We start from the raw sequence: 9934 nt of genomic DNA, 5'->3' as shown, positions 1-9934 counted from the left end.
AATGGCGGCGTTTACAGTAGATGCACCTGTGATAATTTACCAAAATTCTCTGGACTCTGGGCAGGTCCTGGCAGATTGGAAGACAACAAATGTCACGCCACTGTTATATAGAAAAAAAGGCAAAAGGCAGGTTATTGTACGCCAGTTATCTTAACATCTAGTTGGGAAAATGCTTGAAGTTATCATTAAGGAAGAAAAAGTGAGACATCTAGATAGAAATGGTTCCATCAGGCAGATGCAGCATGGATTCAGGAAGGGCAGATCCTGTTTGACAAACTTACTGGAGTTCTTTGAGGATATAAGTGCAGAGACTAGAAGGGAACAGGTGGATGTTATATACTTGAATTTCTAGAAGGCGTTTGATAAGGTGCCGCATCCATAAGACTTATCCATAAGATAAGGATGCATGGAGTTGTGGGAAATGTATTAGCATGGATAGAGGATTGGTTAACCAATAGGAGGCAGAGAGTTGGGATAAATGGGTGTTTCTCTGGATGGCAATCAGTGGTGAGTGGGGTGCTGCAGGGGTTAGTGCTGGGCCCACAACTGTTCACAATATACATTAATGATTTGGAAGAGGTGACCGAGTGTAGCGTACCTATGTTTGCTGATGACACTAAATTGAGTGGAAAAGCAAATTGTGCAGAGGATGCGGAGAGTCTGCAGAGAGATAGATAGGTTAAAGTGAGAGGGCAAGGGTCTGGCAGATGGAGTACAATGTTGGTAAATGCGAGGTCATCCACTTTGGAAGGAAAAATAGATCAGATTATTTAAATGGTGAACGATTGCAGCATGCTGTTGTGCAGAGGGACTTGGGAGTGCTTGTGCATGAATTGCAAAAGGTTCGTTTGCAGGTGCAACAGGTTCTCAAGAAGGCAAATGGAATGTTGGCCTTCATTGCTGGAGGGATTGAATTTAAGAGCAAGGAGGTTATGCTGCAACTGTACAGTGTACTGGTGAGGCCATGCCTGGAGTACTGCATGCAGTGCTGGTCTCCTTATTTGAGGAAAGATATACTGGCTTTGGAGGTGGTGCAGAGGAGGTTCATCAGGTTGATTCCAGAGATGAGGGGTTAGCCTACAAGGAGAGATTGAGTCACCTGGGACTATACTCGCTGAAATTCAGAAGAATGAGAAGGGATCTTAAAGAAACATATAAAATTGTGAAAGAGGTAGATAAGATGGAGGAAAGAAGGTTGTTTCCACTGGTAGGTGAGACTAGAACTAGGGGACATAGCCTCAAGGTTCGGGGGAGTAGATTTAGGACAGAGATGAGGAGGAACTGTTTTTCCCAGAGAGTAGTGAATCAATGGAATTCTCTGCCCAAGGAAGCAGTGGAGGCTACCTCATTAAATGTATTTAAGACACAGATAGATTTTTGCATAATAGGGGAATTAAGGGTTATGGGGAAAAGGCAGGTAGGTGGATCTGAGTCCACGGACAGATTAGCCATGATCTTATTGAATGGTGGAGCAGGCTCGATGGGCCAGATGGCCTACTGCTCTTATTTCTTATGTTCTTATGTAAAATGACAATATCTTATGAGAAACTGTCAAAAAAAATACACAATCATTGTCACAATTAAAATATAAATTTAGTTACACTGTTAGCCTTCCCACAGTTAGGAAAAACATTACTGAATTGTTTCAGGGATGAGGGATTATAGAATAAATTTATGAGAATTGTATTAGGCGTGGGGACTTCTGATTATCGGGAGCGGTTGGGGAGAGAAATCTAAACAAGTTGATGTTTTAAATTTGAGGTCTTTTGTAGAAAAATAGGGTGTGATTTGAATTCTTGGGAAGGACTTCCTCAAATAAAGGAAAAACATTTTTATTCTCAAATGATACCAATCTAACTAATCCCATCTGTCTGCAAGTGGTCTGTATCCCTCTATTCCGACTGTTCATATGTCTGTCTAAAGGCCTCTTAAATGTTGCTACCTTATGTGGCAGTATGTTCCAGGCACCTACCACTCTGCAATAAAAATATGCCTTGCACATTTTTAAATTTTCCCCCTCTCACCTTAAACCTATGCCTTTTAGTATTTGACTTTTCCACCGTGGGAGAAAGATTGTATCTACCCGATCTTTGCCTCTCATAATCTATATACTTCTATTAGGTCACCCCTTACCCTCCAATGCTCCAGAGAAAATAATCCAAGTTTGTCCAACGTCTCCTTGCAGCTAATACACTCCAGTCCAGGCAACATCCTGGTGAACCTCTTCTGCACCCTCTCTAAAGCCTCCATGTTACGGACTAGGTTACTATTGGGAATGTCCCTCCAAGATAGAGCACAGTAGTGTGTGTGTGTGTGGTGTGCTTATGTCAACAGAAGGTAAGGACGTAATGATGTTTTTGGAGCAGACAGGCGGAGTCAGTCAGAGGAGAAGAGAGAGAGAGAGACCAGCCTGCTAGTCTCTGTCGATGGATGAGAAACACTAACTGTGTCTATCACTACAATCCATGTATGGATTTTTGGAATAATCCAGTGGAGTCCACTTTGTCGTTAACTTGTAGAAGGAAACAGGTATTTGTGTGGATGGCCAAATCTCGGATGCCTTTCGGGGTGGCAGATACTTCGGAACAAAGCAGTGGAGTCCACTTTGTCATTAACCTGTAGTGGGAAACAGGTATTTGTGTGGATGGCCATGATTCCAGTGCCTTTCGGGGTGGCAGATGCTTCGGAACAAAGCGGTGGAGTAGTCACTGCTGAGTAGACACTGAGGTGTCGTATGGGTTCCATTTTGGAACATCTGGATTTCGTAATGTCTCTATTTTCTCTCTACGTTTTGTCTCTAGTCAACAGTGGTTACTGAAGAGGCCTTTGCTCACATTTCACCTTACGGCTTGCTGAACTGAACTTTGAGAACTATTCCCGGACTTGGAGTTTGGGAATTTGCCACACACACACTTCGAGTTTAGTTTTTGGGGTTAATGTTTAAGATCTAACATTTTTACTTCTAACATATTTACTTTTATCTTTCTTATTATCATAAGTAGTTATTAATAAAATAGTTTTTAACACTTATACATGACTCAGTGTGTTTCTTTTGTTGCTGGTACGTGACATCCACACCTTTTCTAGAGTGTGGCAACCAGAACTGCACACAATACTCCAAATGCAGCCTTGTTGACCCTTACCCTGGTCAATTACTTGGGTTAGGTAAATAACCACACAAATCTTAATTTATTCAAAACTAGGACTTTATTGTATCAACATAAATATCCACGTAAACTAGGTATTTTGTTACAATTGACCCTGGGCCAATGACTTAGGTTTCTGAATGCTGTTATTCCTCCTGTACCAGTACTCACCCAGACTATCACTCCAACATATAACACTAAAATTGGAGATCTTCTGTTGAGCAAACGATTGATCCTTCTCCCTGCCCCTGGCATGGGTGGGTTCTTCCTTGCAATAGTTAATCTCTGGAGTTCTCACTGTTCTACACCCAAAATCCTTCATTACTATTCTCTTTTCTTATCAGTTCTGTACCATTATGCTTCATTTCCATTGGTTCCGGCTTATTTGGCTAGCCTGTATCCACTTTTCATTGTCTCTGGCCCAAGGCTACAGGTAGCATTTCCTCTTTGCTTTCTCCCAAATAAGGACCTTGCCTCTGATGTCATTGCCTTGCTTTTCCCTGAGTCAGGTCATTTTAAACTAGTTACAGCCTGCTCAAGTTGGACACTGGGCTCAGGTTACTTCAGTTCCCAGACACAGACTGTTCTTCCATAAGTCTGCAGCTAGTTATCGGTAGGGGCTTCATTGTGTCCACTTTCAATTGCTTTCATCCACTATCCCTGAGCAAGAACTTGTTCAGAAAACAGTTCACAAAATGGTGGTTGCAAGAACAGTCACAAAATAGTGGCTTCTATTCCTTCCACCACATGGCAACAACAGACATTTGTTTTGTCATTTTCCACTGTCCTTGACTCATTCCAGTTAGCTGTTTTACAGAACATTAATTCCTTCATGGTCAACAGCCTAATTAAAGTTTTATACAGCTGCAACATGACCTGCCAACTTTTACACTCAATGCCCTGACCGATGAAGGTAAGTTTGTCGCATGCCTTCCTACCACCCTATCCATTTGTGTTGCCACTTTTAGGCAGCTATGATGTACAGAGGGACCTTGCCACGTATTATATATGGTCCTGCCACGTATTATATACTTTCCTCCGGCATTTAATCTCCCTAAATGCATCACTTCTATCCCTAGTAAGTCCACGCTTTTCCAAATGCAAGTAAATCCTGTCACTAAAAATTTTCTCCAATAATTTCCCTACCACTAACGTAAGGCTCACCAGCCTATAATTTCCTGGATTATCCCTGTTGCCCTTCTTAAATAAAGGACCAACACTGGCTATTGTCCAGGTTCCTGGGACATTGCCTATGGCTAAAGAGGATAGAAAGATCTTTGTCAAGGCCCCAGCAATCTCCTCCCTTGCTTCTCTCAGTATCCTAGGATAGATCCCATTGGGCCCTGGGGACTTATCCACCTTAATGTTTTTCAAGACTCTGAACACCTCCTTCTTTATATCGACATGCCCTAGAACAGAGGTTTTCAACCTGTGGTCCGCGGACCCCTGGGGGTCTGCAGCGGGTTGCCAGGGGGTCCGCGAGCAAGCCAAGAAAAAAATGGAAAAGCGACCTGTTACAAAGGCGTAGTTTACTTGCTTGCTCCAGTTTTCCAATATTCATAAAATCGGCCATATCTATTCTATCTGTTATAGGTGACAATCTGAGAGATTTAGACGGTGTTCCCTTCTGGTAAGCTGCCGCTTAATATTCAATTTGTGTAATCAGAGTAGTCAGTAGTGTTCACTACTCACTACTATTCTGTTGTGCACTGTAGTGTTAGTGAGACTGAGTGACGTTGTTGGTGTGCCTTAATAATATTGCCTACTTACCGTGCATTTACGCCACAGTGACATCACTGTTAAACGAAAAGTGCGCAAGCCTGTAAATTTTAGATTAGTTTTGATAATTTTGTTTATCAGTAATAGTAATTAAACTGTCCAGCGTGTATTGCTGAGTATGGAGAAATTTCTGAAGAGAAAAGCTGACCAGAAACTGGAAGATGCTGATGACGAAGGGGATAAGGGTGACCAAAAGAGAAAACGACGCAAGTACGATCCAGAATACATTTCATATGGCTTCATTGCAGTAGGGACAAATGCGGACCAACCTCTCTGTGTTGTGTGTTTGCAAACACTGTCCAACGATGCAATGAAACCAGTGAAATTGAAGCGCCATTTAACAACAGTGCATCCAGATATTGCCAGTAAACCGAAGGAATATTTTGAGCGGCAAAAGGAGCTGTACCTCAAGCAGAAAGGCAAAATGACAGCCTGCGCCACTGTAAATGAGAAGGCTCTTTGCGCATCATATTTGGTAGCATTATGAATAGCACGTTCCAGAAAGCCTCACACAATTGGAGAAGAGCTTATACTGCCTGCAGCAGTAGATATGTGCAAAGTTGTACTGGGAAAAGAATCCAGTCAAAAACTGAAAGCCATTTCACTGTCTGATAACACAGTAAGCAGAAGAATTGGTGATATGGCGGAAGATATACAGAGCCAGCTGATAGCACGTCTCCAGCAAGTCAGATTTGCGATTCAGCTCCATGAAAGTACTGACGTTGCCAGTGCTGCGCAGTTGTTGGTTTATGTTAGATATTGCTGGGAAGCAGAGGTTTTGGAAGGCTTTTTGTTTTGCAAGGCGCTCCCAGGGCGTACAACTGGTGAAGAACTTTTCCGTGTGCTTGACACTTTTTTTGTCCAATCGGCATTGGCGTGGACACAGTGTATTGGAGTATGCACGGATGGTGCTGCCGCAATGACGGGACGGAAGTTGGGTCTAGTCGCACGAGTGAAGGAAGTAGCTCCACATGTAGCAGCAACCCACTGCATGATTCACCGTGAGGCTTTGGCTGCAAAGGATATGGATGAAAATCTTGTGGATGTGTTTTCCACATGCATTAAAATCATTAACTTTATCAAAGCCAGGCCGCTCAATCATCGTTTGTTTGAAAATGTATGCCGTGAAATGGAAGCCGACCATAAGCATTTGTGGCTACATACAGAAGTCAGATGGCTGTCAAGAGGCCGCGTTGTGCAGCGTGTATATGGATTGCGAGATGAACTGCTCATTTTTCTAAATGAGCATAATGGATCATTGCCACAGTTCTTGACAGATGTGACATGCGTTGCCAGATTAGCTTATCTTGCAGATATTTTCAACATTTTGAACAGCTTAAATCACCTGGCTCAAATGGTCTGAAAACGCATGACAAAATCAATGCCTTCCAGAAAAAAACTCCGTATCTGGAAGGGAAGATGTGAGCAAGGGCGTCTATGATATGTTTCCATTGCTGGCTGACTTTCTGACAGTGAACGAGACTAAGACAGAGGCCATTGCAAGCACCGTTTTGAACCATATTCAACAGCTGTCACATTATTTCCATGAGTATTTCGGCGACGATGACATGAGCATGTTTGATTGGATTCGAAATCCGTTTGAATGCATGCTTACTGATTTAACTGGACGTGAACAAGAAGAATTGGCTGAACTGTCATCTGACTGGACTTTAAGCTTGCAGTTCAACTGAATGTCATTGTTGTCGTTCTGGACAGCATGTTCCCAGGAGTATCCACTGCTGTCCGGCAAAGCCATGAATGTTCTGTTACCATTTGCAACCACTTACTTGTGCGAAATAGCATTTTTTGCAGTCACTGCCATGAAAACCAAATACAGATCAAGACTGAATATTGAGGATGACATACACGTATGTTTGTCGCCCATACCACCACGTTTGGACAAACTCTGCAGTGCAAAGTTGCACTGAACACTGAAAAACACCGCTGGTAATTATCGGTGATTGAAATAGTCACTATTTCAATAGGGCCTATGTGCAGAAATTTAAGTGTTGTATGCATGAATTATCAATTGTTTGATTTTGTAGGCTTTGGGGGTCCGCCGTCTAACAAGGACATGTTCTGGGGGGCCGCAGCATGAAAAAGGTTGAAAACCACTGCCCTAGAATATCAACATATCTTGATCCTGATAACATATCCTAATCTCATCATCATCCATGTCCTCCTTGGTGAATACCAATGCAAAGTACTCATTTAGGACCTTGCCTGCTTCCTCTGACTCCATGCCTAATTTCCCTCCTTTGTCCTTGAGTGGACCTACCCTTTGCTTAGCTACCGTCTTGCTCAATGTACTTATAAAATGCCTTGGGATTGTCCTTAATCTTACTTGCCAAGGACATTTCATGGCCCCTTTTAGCCCTCCTAACTCCTTGTTTAAATTCTTTCCTGCTTCCTCTGTATTCCTCAAAGGCCTCTGATTTCAGCTTTCTACATCTTACATATGCTTCCTTTTTGACTAAACTCACAATATCTCTTGTTATCTAAGGTTTCCGAACCTTGCCATCCTTACGTTTCATCCTCACAGGAACATGCAGTCCTAAACTGTAACCAACTGGCCCTTAAAAGACTCCTACATGTCAGATGTGAATTTACCCCCAAATAGCTGCCCACAATCTATTTTCCCCGGTTCTTGCCTAATACTATTGTAATTAGCCTTCCCCTATTTTAGTGCTTTCGCCCAACAAACAGTCTTCTCCTTATTCTTAACTATCTTAAATCTTATGGAATTATGATCACTGTTCCCATAATACTCCCTCACTGAAGCCTCGATCTCCTGGCCAGGCTCATTCCCTAGTACAAGGTTTATTACAGCCCCTTCCCTGGTTGGACTGTCTACATATTATTTTGAGAAACCCTCCTAGATGCACCTAACAAATTCTGCCAGGTCTAGTCAAAGTTGGGGAAGTTAAAATTAGTCACTACAACAACCCTGTAGTTTTTACATCTTTCCATGATCTGCCTAAATATCTCTTCCTCTATCACCTGCTGGCTATTGGAAGGTCTACAGATAAACACATCGTAGTGATTGCACCTTTCTTGTTCCTAGCTCTACCCATATGGCCTCGCTGTATGAGCCCTCCAGAAGGAAATAGGCCATTTATTCCTATCAATTAGTCTTGATATTTCTCCTTCATATAGATCCCTTCATCATTAATATTACCTATTTCTTTCATACCTATGTAAAATATTAAATGTTATTTTTTCACTGTTGCATTCCATTGCCTCATTTGTCTACATTCAATTCACATCTTCCTTAAATCTTTACATTTTTATAACCTATTTTAGACATTTCTTAGCCACCTTATTACATCATTTCATAAAGAGTAATTTAAAATTATCTACTTTGCTCTAATGAAAACAGCTTCATTTTGGTGAATCTGTTGTGTACTCTCTGTTGACTCAATACTTATGTATGAAACTAAAAATGAGAACGTTCCATCCCATCAGTATTCTAAGGTGTCACAGGTTCACCATTACTTTTAGTTTTATCATAAAACAGAGTATTGCATGAGAATTTGGGCCTTGTCTATTTAAGGTTCTGATTGTTTTGTAAACCAGAACCTTGCTTCTACCAATTCATATTTATTTGCTTGTCCGAATCACATATCTCAGGTATTCACTGTGCCTCGTTTTACTAGAGTATGTAGATTTGGGTATCTCTGTAGCCCTATAATTAAGACTGAAAGATGGTGAAATTTCTTCAGAACCTAGTAAGTCTATGGAATTCTCTAGCCTGCAGACTGAGTCACTGATTATATTCAAAAGATTTCTGGATATCAAAGGATATGATGATCAGACAGGAAACTGGTATTTGAGGTTGCAGATCAGCCACAATCTTGTTGAATCGCATAATGGGCTTGAGGAGGTGAATGGCTTGTTTCTGACACCCATTTCTCATGTTATTATGTTTATCATACCTGTAAATTAAGTCATGTCACCAATGGCTATGATACACCCAGAATCTACTAGAAATCACAGCAAGTCAGGAAAAGTCCGTGAAGAGACATAAGTATGCCAGAATCGTAAAATGTCAAGCAAGTTTCATTGGGTAAATCAATGGAGCTGGACTGAAGAGTGGGGGAAGGTTTGATTTCACATGTTCATTATTCTCTGGGTCCTGCAGTGAGTGGTTATGAAAGGCCTGGTGAATATCTCCAACATATTCTGTTTTTATTTTGAACTTGAAAATAAATTGTTCAATTTAAAAAAAGCAAAATACAGTGTCCTTCAGTTATGAGATTGGATAGGCTTGATCTTTTTCCTTGGGACTGAGAAGGGTGGGGGTGTGGGGGCGGAACCTGAAAAAGGTATACAAAATTATGAGAGGTATGGATGATTAGATATTTTGAAATTTTTCCTCATAAGAGAGGCATCTAAAACTAGAGGATACAGGCTTGGGGGTAGGGGGTAAGAGTTCAGACGGGATCTGAAGAAGAATCTTCTCACCCAGGTGGCTGGAATCTGGAATGCACTACATGAGAGTGTGTTGGATCCTCCCACATTTGACAAGCATCTAGATGAGCACTTAAATCGCCAAAGGCACAGGAGCTACGGGCCAGCGCTGGTAAATGGCAATAGTATAGATAGATAACTTTATGGACAGGATGGACGTGGTCGGCCTGTTTCTGTGCCGTCTCACTTTATGATTATTACATTATTATTGTCATTATTATTACACTAAACACCAAATCGAAGACAAGTCACCCAGCGTTTTAAATGGCACCACTCCCGTTATCTTTTGACCGCAAAGTACTGTTTTATCCTCTCAACATTGGAAAAAAATCGCCGAGGACCAACCGAATTCAGCGCAGTCTTGTGGCAGGAAACGGAACATTTCTTTGGGGTTGGTGTCTGTCGGAAGCTGCGGAGAGTGACTCCGATCTCAGTCACCGTTCGGAAGATACGGTGGAGGGTGAGGGGTGACAGGTGGGGACGGGGCGCCCGGTGGGAGGGGCGGGTGCACATGGGGGTGGGGGCAGGCGGGCTCCCGG

This window comes from Pristis pectinata, chromosome 4 (assembly GCF_009764475.1).
Source record: "Pristis pectinata isolate sPriPec2 chromosome 4, sPriPec2.1.pri, whole genome shotgun sequence".
NCBI classification, from domain to species: Eukaryota; Metazoa; Chordata; class Chondrichthyes; order Rhinopristiformes; family Pristidae; genus Pristis; species Pristis pectinata.
The sequence above is the reverse complement of the archived record's forward strand: the minus strand, read 5'-3'. Positions refer to the sequence as shown.